Source organism: Lepisma saccharinum, chromosome 25, assembly GCF_977018435.1.
Source record: "Lepisma saccharinum chromosome 25, izLepSacc3.1, whole genome shotgun sequence".
NCBI classification, from domain to species: domain Eukaryota; kingdom Metazoa; phylum Arthropoda; class Insecta; order Zygentoma; family Lepismatidae; genus Lepisma; species Lepisma saccharinum.
The window spans coordinates 14,538,137-14,561,433 of record NC_139253.1 but is presented as its reverse complement, the minus strand read 5'-3'; positions in this window follow the sequence as shown (position 1 = coordinate 14,561,433).

The window sequence follows — 23,297 nt, the reverse complement described above, 5'->3', positions numbered from 1 at the left end:
CAACGGGCCGAATCGATTAGCTTCGCTTTAGCGCCGCCCCTCCCTACTTCCGACTCCTCTTTCTCTTGGCGGTGGAACGCGGAGAAGTGAAAGGAAGGGGACGCTCTACTCACTAAAGCGAAGAAAGCGGCCAAGGCGGCAGCCGGAATGAGAGGATATGCCGTAATTCCATTAAGAATTTCCCCGTGACTGTGCTGCCAGTAAGAAAATTGTTGCGCGTTTTAGGAACCCAAAAATGTCAGCCGACCTTTGAGGCGGAATGGTTAGCACATCGCCAGAGGTGCCGGGCTGGAATCCCGCAGTGTACTTTGTGAGTATCCCTTCATCAATTTCATCATATCATCACTCATCGACATCTTCGCAAGTGACAGAAAAGCGAAGTAAAATAAACTAAATCCCCGATTAGCCTTACTGTGCATAAAAGTGGACTTAAAACACCAAATCAATCAATCAATAAACCAAATCAATCAGTGGAGTGCCCAGGACTTTCGAAAGGAAAGGGGGGTACTTATATTTTGCTATCTTTTCCTGCCTTTAATTCTTTTTTTTTAGGAATACTGGGCCAAAGTGGGGTTATGACCCACCACCAACCCCCTTGGGGCACGTCACTGAAATCAATCAACCCGAAAATGACTGCAACCTCATTGTACAGTCACGAGCATAAACAGGTTGACCTCTAATAATCAGGTAAGCCGCAAGACTCAGCTGGTAATCGCATTGCATATAATGTAAGGATATCCCATACAATAGAAAGTGCGATACTAACGGAATCTTGAGACAGGTAATAATGTGATGGGACAATGCACACGTTCTCGACTTATTTTGCTTGCATTGAGACCCAAAATAATCAATTGAGTTTCTTCTCTTCGAAATTCCCCCCTACAAGACATATTTTGCCCAAACAATAAACTCAATTACATTAATTCAACAATGAATTTGAAATGAATCAGTACCGAGAGCTTTGGGTGGTCGACTCTTATGTGAAGGTTCTGAGTTCGTGTCGCACCCAAGGTTTTGGTAGTTGCGTTTGGACATTAACACCCCTAAAACTGTAGTAAATGACTAAATACTCGACTGACGTATCTTATTCGCAACCAGTAACCAATTGCCACCAGGAGTGTAACGAGACACCAAAGATGACACTGAACAACAACAACCCCACGCTTAAACTCAAAGGAGGTTTCTGTTAGACCAAGCTTCTGTTATTTTGTGAGCCAGAATACACTTCTGTCCGGGACTGTACTTGCGAGACAGTAACTGCCAAGCCAATGGCGCTTCCTCTGCCATCTGGTGTAATTTTGTGTATTCAAACTCTAATCTCTGAATCACCGAGACGAGCTGCTTTTGCAGCATCATGAACGTTTCTTTGACAGATTCGAGACTTGCGGTCACGTGACCTTCTCGCTGGCCATCTGCTCCTCTGAGGATCAACTTCCCCGCCCTGAACCCTGGAGGCGACTTCTAGGTGGATCATTCCATTTCCTCCTGTCAGGTTAGGACGACATCAGTCATAGATCATTAGCGGTGTTGTCATATGCCGTCACACGGAACAGACTGGATACTGGAAAGATTGAAATAGAACATGGTACTACATGTTCATGGGAACAATTCTTCTTAATGTTGAGACAGCTTTGAGACTCCCAAAGTTCTAAAGTTAATGAATATTCGATATTTACTATTACTGGAACCTTCATGGTGAAACAGTAGCTCTTCACTGTGCTTTATTAGTCTATCTCGATTTGTTTTCATTGTTGTTTTCTACTTTAACTACAGCAATCCACCAAAACCACTGAAACACCAGGGGTCCCGGGTTCAAATCCCGGCATGGGTGTTATTTGTGAGTGTCCTTTCAGCATATCATCCCTCATCAACGTCTTCGAGATTAGCCAAAAGTGGCAAAAATGCGAAGTAAAATAAACAAAAGCAATCCAAATGGTTATTTTGACAAAATCCTGTTTCCCTACTGGCTGCTTTGTGGAGGGGGAATTTTAACTTTGTCGGTTCCTGCAAACGCGGTGGACCTAATTAGCTGTTTGACCGCGAGTTCCTTCGCACATAGACGTGGCAACACAGAGTCACTGCCATAAAGGCAGTTCCTGGCCCGGCGCACTCATAGCATGCAGCGAAGTCTAGCTTACTTGCGTTAGGCAATTCAACTAAATTCCTTTCACCTTAGCATCCAGAGAAGACACAGTTGAAAACAGAGTTGCCAGATATAGCTCTTTCACCACGTTACAAATTTTCAAGCTAATAGAATCAGCAGCTAACGCGAGAAGTTAACCGCACGTTTAGAAGTAAAAAGAGAGATTACTTGAAAAGCAAAATCAACGAAATTGAAAAAGACAACAAAAATATCAGAGATTTATATATAGGTGTAAATGAATTTAGAAAGGGGTGGCAACCTAAGTAAACTTGATAAATGATAAAGACGGTGATTTTTTGGCTGACCCAAATGATATTTTAAATAAATGGAAGAGCTACTTTAATGACCTTTTAAATGTTCATGTAGGAGATAAATCAGAAGCAACTGAAGTACACACTGCAGAACCTTTAGTTCCAGAACCTAACTTGACTAAAGTTAAAGATGCTATTAAAAGGCTAAAGAATAACATAGCACCTGGCATTGATTTACCACACTCCCTATACGCCTTCATGGCGTGGTGCTAAGCACAGGGGAGCACTTCACATTTTTTACCTGGCATTGATTTAATATCAACTGAGTTAATTAAATATGGTGGAAATTCGTTAATATGTCAAATTCATAAATTAATTTGTTTAATATGGAATAAAGAAGAAATCCCTCAACAGTGGAAAGAATCCATAATTGTTCCTGTCTTTAAAAAAGGTGATAAAATGAACTGCAATAATTACCGTGGAATTTCTCTACTCTCAACAACATATAAAATATTATCTAATATTCTCTTAACAAGACTAACCCCATATGCTAATGAAATTATAGGTGATTATCAATGTGGATTTAAACGTAACAGATCAACTACAGATCAAATTTTTCACATCAGACAGACACTTGAGAAAAAGTGGGAATATAATCAAAATGTCCATCAGCTATTCATTGATTTCAAAAAAGCATATGATTCGGTCAAAATAGATCAATTATATAATATATTAGTCGAGTTTGGAATACCTAAGAAGCTTGTTAACATGATAAAAGTATGCACCAGTGAAACAGAAAGTAAAATTCGTGTGAGTATTAATGCGTCTGACAAATTTACAATTCATGATGGGTTAAAACAAGGAGATGCATTATCTCCATTGCTCTTTAATTTTGCCTTAGAATATGCTGTTAAAAGGTAAAAGAAACTAACTAAGGACTAAAATTAAATGGTGTGACTCGGTTGTTAGCATATGCAGATGATGTAGACTTACTGGGGGATGATGTGAATACAATTAAGAATAATGCTAAAATATTTTTCAAAACTGCTAAAGAGATAGGTTTGGAAGTTAACAAAGAGAAAACTAAATATATGATTACAGGCCGAAACCAAATGTTAGGTAATTATCAAAATCTAATTATTGATAACAACTCGTTTGAACCAGTTTCCAAATTCAAGTACTTAGGAATAATACTAACAAATGAAAATGATATTAAAGAGGAAATAAAAAGCAGGCTTAATTCAGGAAATGCATGTTACTTTTCTATTCATAAACTTTTGTCTTCTCGTTTAATATCTAAGAAACTAAAAGTTAAAATATACAAAACAGTAATTTTGTCTGTTGTATTATATGGGTGTGAAACTTGGTCCCTTACATTGAAAGAAGTACATAAATTGAGAGTATTTGAAAATAAGATCCTTAGGAAAATATTTGGACCTAAAAGGGATGAGGAGACAGGTGAGTGGTGAAGGTTACATAATTTAGAACTACATAATTTGTATTCATGTCCAGATATTATTAGAATAATTAAATCAAGAAGACTTAGGTGGGCAGGCCATGTGGCACGAATGGGAGAGGCAAGAGGAATTTACAGGATTCTTGTTGGGAAACCTGATGGTAAGAGACCTATAGGAAGGCCAAGACGAAGAAGGTGGGACAATGTTGAGATGCACTGAAAGGAAATCGGTAGGGAAGGAAAAGAGTATATATATCTTGCTCAGGATAGGGACAGGTGGAAGGCCTGTGTTGCTGCAGCCATGAACCTTCGTGTTTAAGAAGGCTAGAGAGTTAGTTAGTTAGTCAAATTAAGTGTCGTAATATAACCGTAAAAGTGGACAATTGATAACGTTGCATGTATTGCAAATATGCAACTCTCTTAACAGTTACAACTCTATGGAGGCATAGTGGCGGCAATAAGGGGGGACGAGGGGGGCAGTTGCCCCCCACTTCTTGCCACTTTTGTCTGCTAAACCTTATGTATCAAGGAAAATTAAACTGTTCTTGCCCCCCAATTTTGGCAAATTGCCCCCCTAGCTTTGAAACCTAGTCGCCGCCACTGTGGAGGCACATAGTTGTTCGGATTACACTATAAACTGTAGGTCCAGTCCCGATTAGCCTTTCTGTGCATAAAGTGGACTTAAAACACCAAATCAATCCAATCCAATCCAAACACTGAACAAAAGTAATGTTGCGTACAACAAGCTGCACCTACAACTTATGCAGTTCTACACCCTGTCGCTTAAGTACTATTGTCGATCACCAGATCGCTTCTGATCAATCTAATTGCTCCAGATTGTCGCACAGAAATGTTACGGAATTAATTTGGGGTAAATTAAATCACGGATCAAGTACCCTACCTTATGCAATTTGGTGTACGTAATCACCTCAGCGCCGTTTGATGATATAATTAACTGTGTGTTGATTTAGTTTCTCCGACATCCAGCCGTACAATATAATGACATGCACACAAACGTAATGTTGTAAGCATGTTTAGGAAGCATGTAATTTCCGCAATACTATGCTGCTAATTCAATCGACTAAATTTCAGACACTTGATTGGAATTGAAACTCCTCGGCCACGACTTGATCGTTTCAGTACTGTGCTATATCTTACTTCAAGTGACACTAACAAATCGATCCACTACGTTTTTGAAACATGTAATCTTAAAATACATGTTGAGCTAGTAAGCTCTAGGCTTTCTTAAAAACTTAAAGAATGTTAACAATTTGTATCTTGATTGTTCAGTCTGAAATTTGCCCTGCTCACAGTCTATCAAATTCAGATGGGTAACTGTTTTGATTTCTTCTGAAGTCAGTTTGTCAAGTATGACGTAATTTAGGAAATTACTAAATAGATGGCAGTTTGAAATGTTGCAGACCAACCTGCATGCATTCACTGTCGAAGTATATGTATAAAACAAACAACTGAACAACATATTGTGTTTGTAAAAAAATGATAAATGTATGAAGAATCTGCAAATGTATTATTTATGTATTTAAAATGTATACCTGGCATCAGTGATGTGCAGTAGACCATAAGTTTACGTCTACATGCGTTGTCTACACGTAATCTACGCGTAGATTACATTGGGTTGTAGTTTACATATACTACGTAGACAATCTAAAGTGCATTAAAATTAATTTTCAAGGGTTTCATGAAAGAAAAGTGACATTTTTAACTATATTAGTTCCTAACGGAATGAAAAGAATCCTATTTTCAACAAAATAAATCTTCTCTTCTATTATCAACTATGGAAGTAGATAAATAGTATGCAAAAAACAACAACAGATGGCAGTCGTGAGGCAAGAGTGGTCTTTTCACCATAAAACACTAGAATATTTCCTATATTAGGTTTCTTCCTAGGTGAGAAATTGTTCGAATTTGGAAGAAAGAGTATGAAACGTTCTCTTCACACATCAGCAACTGATACGCAATATAATTTTCTTTTAATTCCACGGCGCCCTTTGCTAAGTTATCACCTTTCGCCATGTTGTTTACATAGATTACGTAATCTACGTGTATAAAATAGTCTACGTGTAGAATGTAGACTATCGTTGTTTACGCGTAGACGCACATCACTGCCTGGCATAAACAGCCAAATGTAAAGTTGTGAGTACAAATAAGTAATTTATATTTCTGATTTTCATCTCGTACACGCAGAAGAGTGTCAGTTGAAACGAAAAATGCATAATGTTTGTAGCTCAGACCAATTGTTTAAGTGCATCGTCGAGGAAAAACACATCAAGTAATTAAAGTATAGCTCGACAGAAACAAATACTCATTTGCATCATATGATGCAGTTTGGCGTTACCTTTACAAATAATATTCGAAAACACATCAAACTGTAAACTTAATTCTTGGCGAAGGCCAAAAAGCACAGTTTAGTGCATCTTTCGATGCGTTTCTGGTGCATTCAACAGATTCGATGCATTTAGTTTCTGTGTGTAGACGTCGAGACAATAAGATATAACAAAGAAATCATAAAAATATTATACGTGTAGAATTCCATAGCTCTCCGTAAAGGGAGTTCATATGTTCTGTCACAGTTTATGTATGTCGAATTTTCCTCTTCTTTCATCACTCAACACAAACCTTCCACCTGTCCCTATCCTGGGCAAGATCAATCCAATCTTTTCCATCCTTACCGATTTCCTTTAGGTCCATCTCAACATTATTCCTCCATCTTCGTCTTGGCCTTCCTACATACCGGGACAAGAATCCTGTAAACTCTTCTTCCCTTTCCCATTCGTGCCACATAACCTGCCCATCTAAGTCTTCTCGATTTAATTATTCTAATAATAAGACAAGAAAGAAATGCACTAGTAAACTGCTTGGTCCTATAATCTAGTTCTTTTTAGGCTCTTTAATCATGAGGATGGAATCCAACAGTTTTGGCTTCAGAGAAACAACTATGGCTCTCAAAGCCGTGCATTGTTGAAGGTTCTCTGGAAACAATCAACGGCATAATTAGACTTTTATATTGTTAGGAGGCCTCCAATGCCTGAACTTTTTCCAGGAACACTCATCCAGACGCCTACGTTACTGATTAGTTACCATATGACCTTTTGATCCGAAGAGACGGAATCCAGCATCCGTTTGCATTACGCTCAAGTAAACGCACCCGGGTGAGTCGTGTCTCCCTGACGACAGACATTAACTCAATTTACAAGTCCACTGCCTCAGTTGCATCCCTCGTTACATCTACTCCGTCCGATTTTCCATTGTCTCGTATCCGAGCAACGGTTCCATGCAGTTTAAAGATGTCCATTCCGTTCCCCCCATCCCCCGCAAGAGCTGGAAAAGGTGGGCGGATGCTCCCACGGGGGGAGAGAAGGGGGGGTTAAGGAACGTCCATTTCCTAGACTCGCATCCTCACGAATGGACCCGAACTTAACGACGAACCTGGACGGACCTTGGACATTACATACGCTCCGTAGACTACCATGTGCCTTAACAAGCGGAAAAGTTTATTCCTGAAGAAACCTACGTCATAATCCTTTGGTTCTCTAGTGTCCCTCCCTAGGAAAAGGAGCACTACTTGATGATTCCGTGCAGCGCTTATCAATTTTTTTTCCCCCTCTCCAGGAAACCAGCGGGACGGAAATGTAACGATTGGAAATGATAGGAGAGGTTGGTCCCAAAGAGACCATCGTCTTTTGTTCACTTTTCTTCCGCTCAGGGAGCATTTCAATTAAGACGAAAATAGCCTTTGTGTTCATGTACTCGAGCCAGACTTGCCAGTTTTGAGGACGCTACCTCAACAAAACCCTTTGCATCGCAATACTAAACAAGAAACTCTGAAATGTTATGTGCCATCACGAGAACGCTCTTTCGACACGAATGATTTATCCCTGCTTTAACAAGCTTTTACCTGTCTTATTCAGGCCAGGGAATTTCACTGCATTCTATTCGTGATAGACATATACCCTTGCAGCCTTCATATAATTGGATATGTCTTTCGTAACCTAGTACACTGTTGGCAATCTATACTATAATACATTTTCTACAGAACTGGAAATTTGAATGGAACCCAGGGTGCGTTAATTGCAAAGCAAAGAGCTCCCCTTAAGTAGTGTCTATCAAATACTTAATATATCTAGTATCTATCGTCATTTCCTTATTATTACTTCACTTTCGTATATGTGTTCAATTTTCCTATGATTCCCTTATCTATCTGCTCTTACATAAAATGATTCCCGATATTTGCTTCCACTTTCTCCTATTACATCATGTTCTTAGGCATACTTCATCTACCTTCCTTTACATGATCAAGTGTAGTTTACTTCAACTAGTATGTATTATTATCAATATTACATGACTACTGTCTGTCTGTATTTTCTTGAAAAACTTCAAAATCTTTTGATTTCCTAATTTTATTCTCAATTTCCTCAACGCCTTGTGATTTCATTTATCCTCCTTGCATACACTATGCTTTGTGGTTATTTCATCTGCTTGTTTATACCTCTTCGGTTTCTCATTTCTCTTTGCCTACATCCCTTTACACATTCTGCTTCTGATTACATCCTTAATTCCATTGCTACTTAATATTAACTTCTATATTCTCAGTTAAATTTATCACTGACCCGTTTATCTTGTATATTGTTTTGTTGATCGACTATTTATCCCATCCTGATTAGTCTTTAATAGTACACTTATCTACTTGTATAATCAGGTTTTTATCAGCAACATTTAGCACTACGAATCTATACTGTTACACCTGAGTAATTTGTGTTCTCAACGTCTTATAATCTCTTCACGACCTTCATGTATTTTTTCTTAAAGTTTTCCACTTTTCTGCATTATTGATATGGTCTCCTTTTTCTCTTGATATCTCTTTTCATTCACAAATTCCTTATCGGTGATCCGTTTACGTTTTGTCCTTTTGCTGTCCTGTCTATATATCTAAATATGAATTTCCCTTCATCGGTTTTCCCCTTTTCTGTAATCCGTTTGTGATTTCTATTTCTTCATAACTACTTTCTTTCACCTTTTACACTTTGCCTTAATTAGTTTATGTTTTCGCCTTTTGATGTCTACATTGTTTTCCCCTTTTCGCAATTCGTTTATGATTTATTTTGCCTACATTTCTCTTTCTTCACCATTTCCATTTTGCCGTAATACGTTTCTATTTTCTCCTTTCGCTATGTACATTTCTTCAAATCTTCTGTGCGTCCCCGGTGGAGGCAGAGGTTAGAGGTTCGAACCTCACTGTAAAATGTAGGTCCAGTTACGAATGGCCTATCTCTGTATAAAGTGGACTTCAATCAAAAGCTTAGAAACAAACAAACAAAAAAACGTTTCTTCGTCATTTTTCCTTTTCCATAATCCTTTTGTGTTTCCTTCTTTTGCTGTATCCATTTGAAATATGTTTATGATTTCTCTTTTGGTTTATATTTCTTCATATCCCCTTTTTTTCATTATTTCCACTTTGCTGTAATCTCTTTGTTTTCTTCTTTTGCTGTATAAGCTTCTTAATATCTCCTTTACGACAACCAAGTAGATTCGGGCAATTTACAGCATACACACCATCCTTTCAGAGGCTGCGGTCAGTTACTAGCGCAGAAGAAGAAGAAAGCAAGGAAAGAAACAGCATTGGATCTACTGCACTTCCATTAAGCCTGTTTGTTTCACTGGTTTTTGAATGCAATCACTCGGCATTGTTAGTCGTAAAGATTCCCATGAAGTTTCGCGCAGCTCGATGGTTGATAACAAGACGAGACTTGTAAGTTACAGCTCGCAGATAAGAAAAAGAAGAATGTGTTGGAAGGGAATTCGGCCAAGTGGGATGCCTTAATGACCCTCATTAAAGGGCGGTCTGCTCTCAGGGCTGTTTGATTTAGAGAGCTTGATATGATCAATGAGGGTCTCTGCGGCTAGTTCCAAAAGAGAAGGGGGGGAGGGGGGCTCTATCGCAATCTGCATAAAAAATTAAAGGCCCCTCACTTAGGGATAATAAAATACCAATCGCTCTTTAGGGTCAGGTCTGAACTGGCCTCTGAAACACCTTTTGCCTGATTCAGTGAAGCTGGAATTGTGTTGGCTGTCAGTTCACCAATCAGAAATCATTAATTTGATTGTTGCCATTGTCACGTTTGAAGTGAATAAGATGTACTTGTGAGTGTTGAAAGGTTGGGGTGGTGTCTGGTAATCAATTTGGCGGTGTAGCTGGTTTTTGGGGTTGCTGCTTATACCGTTATGTAGTAGAGGCGGCGACAACGGAGGGCAGGGGTGGGCAGAAGCTCACTTAAAAATTCTTGTTTGTCCACCCCGCGAAATTCAGTATACAGGGTTAGCCTAAACTTTCAAAGTTTTACAGAAAGATTGAAGAGTACGTCTTGAAGTTTACATTGGTAAGTTGCAAGTGTTCTATGTGTGACCCTTTCGTATATCAATGCGACAGTCCAGTTCTCCATAAACACGACTTTTCCCCTTGCACAGACAACCAGTTTCCTCAAATTTCTTGCTCCAATCGTAGATGGACTGCCTTGTGGGTGGTTGTTCACCGTGTTCTAACACGACGCTGCACGATAGTAACAGAATTTGTTTTTGCAAATTCAATCACACAGGAAACCTTCTCCGCCTGGCTAGCGGCCATACTGCTCGACTTACGTCAAGGGTGTTCACGTGATGCTGACGCCACGAACACAAACGAAAAGCGAAGGTCGTAAACGTGAAGACTTTCTCTATACAACAGTACTAAATGCTTTCTGATGTAACAAACAAATTTCATTTATGAACCGTTTATACTCTTTCTTTTTGGCTAACCCTGTATATTTACGCTCAAAAGAGTGAGCTCATACATTACTAACAAAAAGGTTTACACTCTTGTTTCCGTTACTATAATCCTGAAGTACACTTACGAAAAATCTCAGCAATTGCCCCCCCCCCCACATTACGCGCTTGTTTTATGTATACTGTGACATACAAGTACTCAAATAGGCTACAATGAGCTTTTTCATGCAGTAGTGTATCGAAAAGGCGTATATTACCTTTAATTGTAGGTTAACGCTCCCTAAGGATATAAGGTCAAAGAGGGAAATGAAGGTACCATCCCAGCATTCGTCTACATCACTGAAAAACAACTAAATAACCTTAAATAGGATTCGAACCGGCGACCAATCCAACATCCATCTAATGTGTCCTTTCGTAAAAACCCTGTTATGGTTGGTTAAATGATTTAATTCACTCTTGTAACCGTAAAAGCAAGATGGTCGCGAGAGGGAAGAAACGCCCGTGGTCTTCTTTAAAGGAAAGTGCACAAAAACCACAAAGAACAACAATCAAGATGGCCAGCTACGGGATTCGAACCTACAATTTCCAGAATGCGAGTCACCTAAAGAGACAGTAAAACCGAATCGATCTTGCTGGCAACTCCAAATAAACGTACTCCAATGAGCAATAGCCACGTGGAAATGTTTCTGACGAAACGACCGTGTTGACAGAAAGCTTCGTCCTAAGTGGCTGACTGCTTTGGACAGCCCTGCTGAAGACAGTTCCAGGTCGACATTTACTGCAGCCAAAAGTTGATGGAACATGACAACTCCATTGCAAAAGTAATCCATGACTGGAAGAATTCTATTATCAGAGCTGGTCGTGCGTCGACGGAACCTTTCGGAACGTGAGAGAAGAACCGAGGACAGAGAGAAGAAAAAAGACGGATAAATCAGGGTTGAGACGATCTGGAACCATCTTCACATACTTGGTCCCTCCATATCGGCAATGCCATCAAAATCAGCCTTGCAGAGAATCGGGTCAAAGGACCATTGCAAGTTATGGGCAGCTGATGACAGAGGTTCTCGTAGGAACTTGGCAAGATGTTGGTGATGATGTAGGCTCCATCCTGAGAGAATGTAGGGTGTAATCGGATGCTGGAGGGAATGCTCGAAGATGGGAGCAAAGGAGAAATGATAAAGTGTCTTTATTATGTGACGTTCCTTCTTCAGGCATTTCAAAACGTGTTGAGAGAAGTTGTGCTGTTCTTCAGGCACAGAGTGGATAACTGTACGAACTTCTCTGGGCAAAAACCTATTTCTCAGTCAGAGAGATTTGGATAGGTTACTCATTCTTGTGTTCTTGTCCTCTTCTTCTTCATTTCCATTCCTCTCTCTGCTTCTCTCCCCCTTTCTGCTTCTGCTTTACTTCTTCTTCTGCCTAACCTCCCTCTTACGTACATACTTTTTCCAACTTTCTTTCTTCACCTTCCTCGGATATTTCCTGTGTTTTTGTTCATTTCTTTCCTTTCTCCCTTCCTTTTGTATTTTTATCCTTTCTGTTCTCTCCCTCTCACACACATACATACACACCCTTTCATTCTCTTTCTCCTTTTCTCGGGTTTCTTTGCCTCTATTATCCTCTTTCTTCCTCACTGTTTCTCCTTTATTTGCATTCTGCCTATCTCTACTACTCACACCATTCTGCATCTCTTTCTTCATCTGTTTTGCCTACACCCGTTTCTTTCTCCCTCTTTCACATCCTTCGTGTGTCTCTTGTGAATCTTCACTATCTCTCTCCATGTTTTCTTTTCTCAGATTTCCCCAGTCTCTATTGTCTCTGTTTTTTTCTTCATGTTCTTTTTCTTTTTATCTGTTCATACATGTTATTTCGTCTTCTGTCTATCTCTCCCTCTCTTTCTCCTCTCAAAACATTCTTTCTCGCTTATCCCTTTTATCTCATCCTCTGTCTTATCTTCCTTCCTTTCTTTTTCTGCTTCTGCTTACAACTCCCTCTGTTTCTCAACTTCTCCTCTCGCTATTTCCTTTGTCCCTCACTGTGCGACTCTTGCAAATATAATTCTTCCCACCACCTTGGAGTAATAAACCGTGGCATATCTGTGTTATTATCTGATTCGAAACCCAGTGCAAATTGTGCTCTGTGCAGTCTGCTTCAACAATTAAACTCCCTCTCGCGTATTCCACATCTGCTATGCATATGCACCCACATGAGAACACAGGGTGGTTGATTTATATTAAAGCCGATGAGATGCGAGGCGCTGGAAATCAGAAAGCCAGCGAAGCGTTCCAATAATTGAGACTCGCATCCGCAGGAGATGATTTAGGCATTACTTACTTCCGTGTCCTCATTCATTTCCCGCGTATCCTCCACCGTTATGTCTTCTGTTTCATTTAGACATTAAGAAAATTAGTTACCTTCCCAGTTGCCGTGCGATAATAAACCATTATTCATTTAGGACAAGGTTTAATTGTTGCGAAACGTGCTCGAACGAAGAGGGTGAGAACAGCGAGAAGACAAGGGAAGGTGGGGGGTAAATTAATTGTTACGTTTTCTCCAGCGTATTGATCCATGTTGCTGTACTGTGTCTTTATTTTGATGTTTCCCTGGACTTTTTTAATTATCGCAGTTAGTTAGTTTAAATCTACTCCTCCACACAGCAATATTTGCAGAGGTGTTGTGATCAGCATCACGCTCCGGCCGCCATTACTCCCAGATTGTCCCCAAACACCAATTTTTGAGAGGCTGTTTGAGCATCAGAGCCGCTCCATTGCCAGAAATTCGCCTGAAATCATCCCAGTAATCGAACCCGGTCTTCCCGCGTGGCAGTCAGACTCCATACCGCCCGTGGCGGGTGGTTAGCAAAGCGTGCTACGACGCCACGGGTTCGAATCCCCGCCTGGGAAGGGGTGATCTTTGTGAATTTATCAACGTCATCACATCATTAGTTATCCTCATCTTCGCCATTAGCCAAAATGGCAGAAAAGCGAAATAAAATAAACCAAATTAAATCAAGTCAGACCCTACCGACTGATTTACCCCGGATCTTAGTTCTTACCAGTTATAAGAACTGATATATGATAACTGTTCGAATATTTCTTCCCAAATCACAGCACAAACACTAAATTCGAATCACAGTCTTTAAGACAACTTAACGCCAAAGGTATAACAAATTTGTGTATGTGTGCTTTTACAGTTTGAACGTTTCGGGGTACCGTGTTAGAATACGCCGTGTAAACAAATTGGCTTTGTTCAACTTTACTTTGGGTCCCTGAAAGAAATAAATCATCCAAAATCCTACAGAAAATTATGAGACAATGCCCTTGTATAATTTTGAGTTCATTCTGGAAAGTTCCTCAAATAGTTGGAAATTTTCAATCTACAGTGCGTAAATTAGTTTCCATCAAGCAGTCCAGGTGGCAGCACAGATGCAAAAGTATAGAATCTGCCAGAAGTGTACAATCACGGTTCATTATGAGCTTCTAACGTTGTAATGGTAGAACCAGTACATGATCCTTTCCTGATTTGGATGTTTGTATATGTTTATTGATATTATTTTTATGGGTTGGTGAAGGTAATATTTGTTAGTCAGTTTCTAATGTAACCTGCTACAGAGCTGGCCTACGTGTCTGGGAAAGCCAGTTGCTCAGAAAGCGCGTAGTTTAAAAACTTGTCATTACAAAACCCGGAGGGATGAAAAGAAGTCGTTTAATGGCTGTTTTTCGAATCGCCTATATAAGGGATTCTATTGAGTAGCTGGGGTTGTCATTTTTTCGTTGCTTGGGCGAGAGGAGAGACCTTAATAGCAGTTCTCACGATGCCAGTAGTGGCTGTGTCTAGTCTAAGAGGGCTAGCGGTCGCGAGTCAACCATTCTCATGGAGATAGTACTGATGGTCTTGGACAACGAACGAACCTCTATTATATATATATATATATATATATATATATATATATATATATATAAAATATACACACATTTTAATCATATGTCATTGCAATAATAATTTGGATCATATGGGGGTTGTTGCATTTGTAATTCATTTGTACATATTTAAACAAGAAATAAATAGTCTTTTTATATATTTTTAATCTGAACGTCCGAACTTTCATTCATGAGAAAAGAAAGAGTTTCCCTTATATCCATGGTATAGAAAAATAACAAGAAATTGTATGGTAGTTATTCTAAGATGTGTTATTTCGAATGGACCGTATTGTTAGTTTATTGTGTTTTTGCATCTTATTCACCTGTGGCAGTAACGTAACAAGTAACAGGTAGAGCCAAGGCAGGTTACTGTTTACAATGGAGAAAAGAAGCAAAACAACGTATACTGGATCCAGAAATGGTTAGAAAACTAAGTAGATCCAAAAATAAGAGGGTTTCCGAAATAAGATAACCGTCAAGTTCTCCGCTTTTAAAATCTCGGAAAAGAAGAGTATGTTTGTGGGTATAGGTTCGATAAACCCAAAACTTGTTCAAAGTCACATCACGTTACTGGATCATAAACCTTTTCTGAGGCCTGGAGTGCAAAAAAGCTATAGTCCTTTCTTATTTCCTTAATCCTACCATCCGTTTCGATGAAATCTTCCTTGCAACAGCTTACCGCATTCCATAGCTTTGCTGCCACTCTTACCTGGCTTCGCCATTTTACTGACACTCAATACTGTCCTCACTGTCACACAGTAGAGTCAAAACTATTCTAAGAACTTCACAATAAAAGTCTAAATCTAGCAGATAACTACACATTCAACTCAACAGGCTTGCTGCTTACAATACGTTTGTTACTGCTTAAGCCCAGATCGCATTGTTGCAACAATCGCTGCAACGTACTCCCAACACTCATGGTTGGAAGGTATGGTAGATGGCGCTTGTTCTTTCTTTCCTCTAAACTGCACCAATTGTTGAATGTTTTGTTCAGAGAAAAACAGTTGTACAAAATACTTGATATCTTGTCAATAAAGGGACCAAGGAAGATATTTTTTTAAAAGGGAGGAAAAAGATATGTAGGCTGAAAAAGTAGCCAATAAAGGGACCAGAAAGGATTCTTTTTTTAAAAAGTGGGGGAAAGGGAATTCCAAACCTGTAATCTTGTTGGTGGAAGATAATTATCAACACTGTTGTTATTTAGTCCATGATCCGTGTTGAAAAATTGTTAAGAATAATAGAAACACTGCATTCTATGATGTGTATTTGTTTGGTGCTGCCAACTGGTGGCTGAGTGTAGAACTTATCAATGTTGGTGAGTAGTATGTGTGGTAAAATCACAGAGTATTCTGTGTTAGCAGTCTCAACTGCATGGACGTTGATTTTTCCTCGTTCGTTTTCTCTGTCTGTAATATTCTTGTACGCTAAACACAATATATGCTAGTGCTTGAAATTGATACTTTGACTATTTCTTCAAATAACTTTAACAAAAATAAAAAAGGACTTCCCTTTAAAATCCGGTCTCTGAGTAATACCATTTCCAGTTACTGATTAGTGCCTATGGAGCAAGTGTGTATGTACATGTGTGTGCTTGTATAGTTCCTCAAATGTAAAGAATCTCTAACGTTATCTTCCTAGCAATACTAATGCGTCGTGTGACTACCATGTCCCTTGCATGTTGCCAGTTCTTATAAAGACACCCACGTCGAAAGGAAATTTCACTTTCGTGAGTCTGTGCTAAAAATAAATTCTATTTTATATCGTATTACGTCGTAAACGCAGCTCGAACTTTCTCATGCATGAGCTGCCTATCCCTCTCCACTTATTGCAGATGAAGCTTTCATCTCATCTGCAATCTTGGTGGTTTTCTTTACATTTTGAAGTGTCGGCAATATTTGTTGGACATGCCTTCTTATTTCTTAATTCGGCCTTTTCTCATGTCTTCGTCCTTTCTTCATTTTTCTGGACACAGGTATTCATTTCGCACAACTGTCGTGCAAAGTGAGCATGACATTGTATATATGGAGTAGGGTTAACTTGTATGGGGGGGGGGGTTAAACTTGGCTAGGTAGCTAGTAGACCTGGTCTATTTCTTTTCTTCTATTTTCATTTTAGAGAGAGAGAGAGAGATGGTCACCATTATACTGCCCAATTTTTTTTATTACTATTTCTGGATCCCTTTTAATGATTGGCTAACGCTATGTATGTACACACCCATATTGTTTTTTTGATAATTAAACTGCGATTTTATTTAATTAAGTCGTGGTATTTTGTGAATTATTCTTAACGGATCCCATTGTCCGATATTATAAGGTACAATAAGATTAGGATGATGCTGTTGTTTACTCCAGAATTTGATTTTTTCTCTTATCATGAAATCATATATAGTTTCCTGATCTAACATTTCACTGATTTGAATGCTTGAAACATATCTTGTCTGCGCCAGATATTATTCTCATTGCCTTATTTTGTACACTTTGTATATTCGCTGGTAAGTAGGAGCACTGTGTTGCTACACTGCGCATGCGTATGTAAGCACTGCCTTGATCAACACATGGTCCTGCTTTTTGTTGTTAGTGCGGCATTTTTGAATATTGGATAGAGTTGGCTGAGGCGTGTACCTCCCTTGTAAGGTAAATTTTGTGAGTCCTTCATCAGATAGCTTACAAGGGAAATATGCGAAATGTCTAGCAATCCTAAGTAGAGCAAACCATAATTATACTTGTACAAAGTGATTTTCAGCAATATCTAAGTGGAAGTTAACAATACTGAGCAACAATGAAAGCCTATAATGATATGTAACAACGATAAATTAAGCAAATATGGCATTAATAAGGAAGTATTAATTATAGTACTATGCTTGTTTTCGAACTTCAAGGAAGAAAAGGGGGGGGGCATGTTATGGAGAGGCAACAAAAGTGCAAGAACTGTCAGGGAGAGACAAATTGAAAATGTGCCGAGAGACGGGAGGACAAATTAAATGTCGACGAAAGCAGGACTTCGAAGAGGAGAGGAACAGTGTAATTTTGTGAAGGACAAGTTTCATTCAAGTTTGATTACAGGTTTTGTTGAGAAACCTCAAAGGATGTTTTTAGGTTTCCTACTGGTTACGAAGCGAAGTGGAGAGTGGAGAGAGGTGTGTTCCGGGACCTGCTATTCAGGCAGAGGAGACATTTCGCGATTACAGATTTCCTCCGCGTGAGGCAGGTAGAGTGTTGTGACTCCCGTAAAGCCCTGGACTGTTCTGTAGTTGTAGCTGTGGAGCGAGTTGCTCTGCCTCGAGGCGCCAATCCCACTAGCGTGTTGCTGACGTAAGCTGCGTGAAACACCAATGGCATGAGCTCTCGCCAAGGCTGCATTGCGTCACTAGGCTCACTGGCTGGACGCGCACAGGTAGCCATGGGCTTTGTGAAGCTAACTACACTGTATCATTTCACAGCTACTTCTTGGAGAAAGATAGAGGAAGGGGAAAGAGAAAAAGGCCCGCTTTAGACGAGAGCATTTTTCTTAACATTTACGCCATGATCAAAATGCTACCGTGTAAATCTTATGACATTTCTCAAGGATAGAACCGATTCTATTTCAGTAGCATTTTTCCTAGCATAACCAATCAGAAGCGACCTCTAGGTCACGGGCGCAGATGTAATGGCTGCAGCTTGAGAAGGTAAACTATGTATCACTTCACATTTTTAAAGCACGATAACTATTCAACCAAAAGGAATAAAGTTTCCTATTAAATGGTTTTAGGTACAGATCAATGGCGCTGCTTAAATATAGGCTTTATAGCGTTTACTGTACACGTATGGAAGAATATTTTAGTTATTTCAATTGTAAACAACATGAACTCACCATAGATGGTGTATCTCGACGTGCCGTTCTTGCTGTATATACATTGTAATCGCAAAAGCTTACGGAAATGTTACATGAAATGCTTCCGTGTAAAGAACCTGCTATAAGATTTTTGGAAGCATTTACGCAACATTTATGCTAGCAAGGCGTTCCAATGAGGACTGGGACTTTACCCATTTCATCAGAGACTGGGTGACCCCTAGCTACCTTGGTTAGGCATGGCTATTTGAAATTGTATGCTCCAGATAGAAACGAAATGTAACTCCTTATTTGTGGTGCGGTGCTATCTGGCAGTTCACAGAGATCTCTGACTGAAAGTGAAGAATAGAGTGCAAATAGTTCGCACATGCAACGCTAGATGGCACACAGAATTGATAGTTCTTCCGCTCGAGCGAAAGACGACCGAACGAGCGAAATACACTCGAACTCTCGAACTCTATTAGTACACGTATTTCCATAACTTGTCTGTGGTATTGGACCCTCAAATATGGGTCGTGAAGTTAAAAAATAAGTGAACATGGTAATCTCCTCCATGTTAAAATGCAGTTTTGTGTATCTTACCGAGATATGTGAAAATGAAATAGATGATTATGGGCTGAAACTACCTAGATTGACTGACATTTTATGTTTCTACGAGTATTGTCACATTGAAATGATGTTCGATTGAATGTTATAACTGCATCTTATTATTTCGCAGAATATGATTATCCTTTTCGGTAAGTGAACAATGATGTACACGTATTGGTTGCACTGTGATGCGATTTGTAATTGCTTAGGCAGGTCTGACATCATGTGTATCCATTTTACGTTTCGGTCTGTAGATATTGTGCTTTCTTTCATATGTATTGTATTTGAGCCTGATATAATAAAGTAGGGAATTATTATTTAGAATTGTTATTACATAGAGTGGTTTTCTTCCATGTATGGGTTTTTGGTTGACCGGACGTTGTCAATCATTCCACTACGAGTGCGGTACGTTCGAGCGTGAGAGATTCGAACGACTCTGAGCGAGCGAAAGTGGTCCAAGCAGTGCTCTAGTGGAGGACCTTGGAACATTACAGCGAGGCTTTATTTTCCCGTTGATTTCCCTCAGTAGGGCGACACTCTGTGACTGCTTTATTCCAAAGTTTTCAGGGCGGATCAATGAGCGACATTGCGTGCAATATGAAACTTCGAGACGACGAACATAGAAATTGAAAACTAAGGTCGATTATTTCGCAGAACCTCCTCCTGGTCGACAGTTCTCTCCCATCCTCTTTACACACGCAGGACAAAAGCGTGTGGGGATGGGGAAGGGGGGATTTTACTCAGGTGTGGAGTTTCTCTCCCCTCCATCCCGCTGCAAATCATAAGGGAAAAGTCGGAGAAATAAATTGTCACGCTAGGCATTCTGGGAACAGTGTTGCCTCGGTTCCTCAGCATATTAAAAGTAGAGTATGCTTTCACGTATACTAAGAATTCTGACTAGTGCATATGTTTCATTACTAGAGTTCTGCAGGAAGAGGCTTTCGCTCGAGAGCCGAATAGTTCGCACGGACGACGCCAGATAGCGTGCGGAATTCAGAGCTCCTTCGCTCAAGCCAATTAGAGGTATACACTCGAAGCCCAGTATTACACTTATAACCGTAATTTGTCTGCATCATGATGATATGAACCTCACGGCTCATATCCATGTGCCGTTAATTATTCTTGGATATTTTATATTAGTTGGTTCTTATTACTTGATTGTTAATATTCCGTATTTGTAATCTTTTATCTTTCATATTTTTTTATAAATAGAAAGATTATTACTAGACTTATATAATCCACTAATATTTCCTTTATAGTAACAATAAGTGTAAACGCGGCCTAATATAATAATCTATATGTTAATTTTCTGACCGAATCTTTAATAGTGGATATGTAAATCTGTGTTCTTTCACGGTAGAAAATGTTTATGATTTAGATTGACATAGATTTCGTTTAGCAACAATGGGAAGATCGAATCTGTTCTTTTAAGTTTAATGTATTCAATAAGGTTCAAGTTGCAACGAGGAATGATTCGAGTTTAGTCTTTATTAACAGAGATGAATCGTTCCCCTTATACAATTTTATTTGGTTTTGCTGCAACGTGGAAATTAGTTAAACTTTGATATTGAGATTGTGAATATAGACATTGATGAGTCTTTAGTTTTTGGAAATGTCGCAAGTCGCGCTGTGCAAATTACGTAATGCTTAACAAGTGAGCATCGATTGGAAAGGTATATAAGTAAATGCGGAGCTTAGTTTGCACGCATTCCATCAGCGTCGGCTCTACGATATGAACATCTAATGATACTTGGGAATAAAGATACCTGTATTTCGCCAAGCACAATTTATACTTCGAAATTTATAATGTTATGGGACGACAGGTTAGGATCGGCCGAAATCCTTTGAGGTTAATGACGCCTGCCTATTGGACATGTATTTGTCACTGTTGACCCATATGTTCTCATTCTTACGGATAAATGATAGAATTTCAAATCTTCGAACTTTATTTTGGCTTTCTTCAAAATTTATTCAACCCAGACTTATTTGGGCAAGGAAGCAAAACTAGACATGTAATGCAATGTCTCTCGTTTTTCAATAGAAAATGTCATCATTGGCGTGTATCTTGAAGCAAGCTCTGCCTACTAACGTTTCTCAATCCCAAGTACTCAGTGGAGCCCGTAGATTCTATTCTGCTTAAATCCTGCCCGTATTAACATCGGAACTCGTGACACATTTTGGTCGCAATACTGTAGGAAGGGGCACGTACGAAAGTTTTTGTCGGCTACTGAATGGTAGGCCGTAAGCTTCTTCTACGGTTGCAAAAACGACAGGCTTCTCTTCCCTGGTACGGCTTCCTCCTAGCGACGCACATACACACGTAACTATTCCCTGCACATATACATATTTGGATTTTTCCCGTGGCGACATGCAGCAAATTAGAATTCTGGATTCATCGAATCTAATATTAACGAACAGGGGATTCTGTATTTCTTTTAAATTTAAGGATATTCATAGACTGTAAATTGTAACTTGAGTGTAATGTAAGCTTTCGTATGTATTGGAAATAAACCATCTCCTGGATAAAAATGAATGAAAAGAAAGGTCAAAGTAACCTCCCAGAAGATGCAGTTGCCAATCTTAAAATTTCAGAAGAGTCGTTCATTTATTTTATGATTCACCAACACCTCCCTTAAGTTCTCAATGCTTTACTCACCAAGGCCGTACCTGAGAGGGGTCAGAGTATCCCATTTAGCCGTCTGAGTTTTAGCCGAGGTGAAATTAGAACATAAGGTATTTGGAAGATTGAGGAAGGCTAGGATTACCATAATTTGCAGCTCCCTGTGTGTGTGTTACTGAAAGACTATCTATAATGGAGAGTGAAATAATACACAGTTATAGTTATATGAACATACATATATACATTACGCAGATGAATTGCGTCTTACATAAAGCTAAGGTCAACCCTCATGCGTGAATAAGCGCGCGTAACGGCCATAGTAAGTCTCGCAGGTAGGTAAGACGAGCAGAGCCGCGCTCGCTGTGAAAGAGGTTGAGTTGACAGTAGCGTCGAGACGTTCGTCGCGTCCAGTATAGCAGCTGCCGTGCGACCGATCAGTGGTTGTGCGTTTTTCTTCGCCTGTGCCTCATTTGTCTACAGTATATTTGAGTATACAAACTTACGTCCGACCGGAAGTCACGTCGTCCTTGGCAATTGGCACTGCCATTGCGTGCGTGACAATTTGCGATCCTGTCATGGCGATCGACCGTCATTGCGTTCGTGACAATGAAGTGAAAGACACAGTGAAATTAAAACTTAAGTGAACATAGTCATCACCATCATGTTAAAATTAAGTTTAGTCTACCTTACCAATACACAGTGACATGAAAATGTAATACAGTAAAACCTCGTTCATCCGGACCCGATAAGCCGGACTCAGGTTCTTCCGGCAAAAGAACAAAAAAAAAGCAGAATGCTTTCGGAAGAAGCCGCATTGACAAAGGAATACCCTCGTACTGCATTGCATGTACAGTATTGCTTTACTGTACTGTATAGTGTATTTAGGCCCATGCCCTTTAAATACACCATAATAGACGTGTTTTGTTGCTGTAAACACTTTCTACAGTTCTTTTAAGTTATTTCAGTTAATCCGGTCAACTTATCCCCCATTAGTCCGGATTAACGAGGTTTTACTGTAGATGATTATGGGCTGAAACTACCAAGGCAGATATTTTACATATATGTGTCTACAGTTATTGTCACATTAAAATTTTATTCGAATGTATATGCGAGATTCGAACTAGTACAAACTAGTGAAAGTGGTCCCATACGATAAGTCTCGATGTCATTAATGATGACCCAAAATCAGTTCCGTACACTTCTTGTCTCTGCACTGTGGCCCTGTCTAGCAAGTGAATGTAAACTGTTCTTCCTCCCAGTTTTGGCATCCAATCGCCACCACTGATCAAAATTTCTTGAACATAAACTTTTAATATCTTGAAAGCCGTATCCGAGTGGAGGGCTGCAGCCCCTTTCAAATCCATGAAAGGGTAAAAGGGAGAGAGCGTAACAACAATACAGGACATTGCATAAAATGCATAGGAATATACAGTGTGACCGTTTGAGATGTCACAAAAAAAAGAGAAACTAAAACGATTCAGAGAAGGAACCACTTTATTAACTCTTATTGGCAGGAGGGACACAAGTTTTCCCCAAATCAATCAATCGTGGCGGAGTGGTTAGCACATCGCGCTACAACGCCAGGGGTGCCGGGTTCGAATCACGATCTGGGCATGGTTGTTTGTGAGTATCCCTTCATCAATTTCATCATATCATTACTCATCCTCATCTTCGCAGCGATTAGCCAAAAGTGGCAGAAAAGAGAAGTAAAATA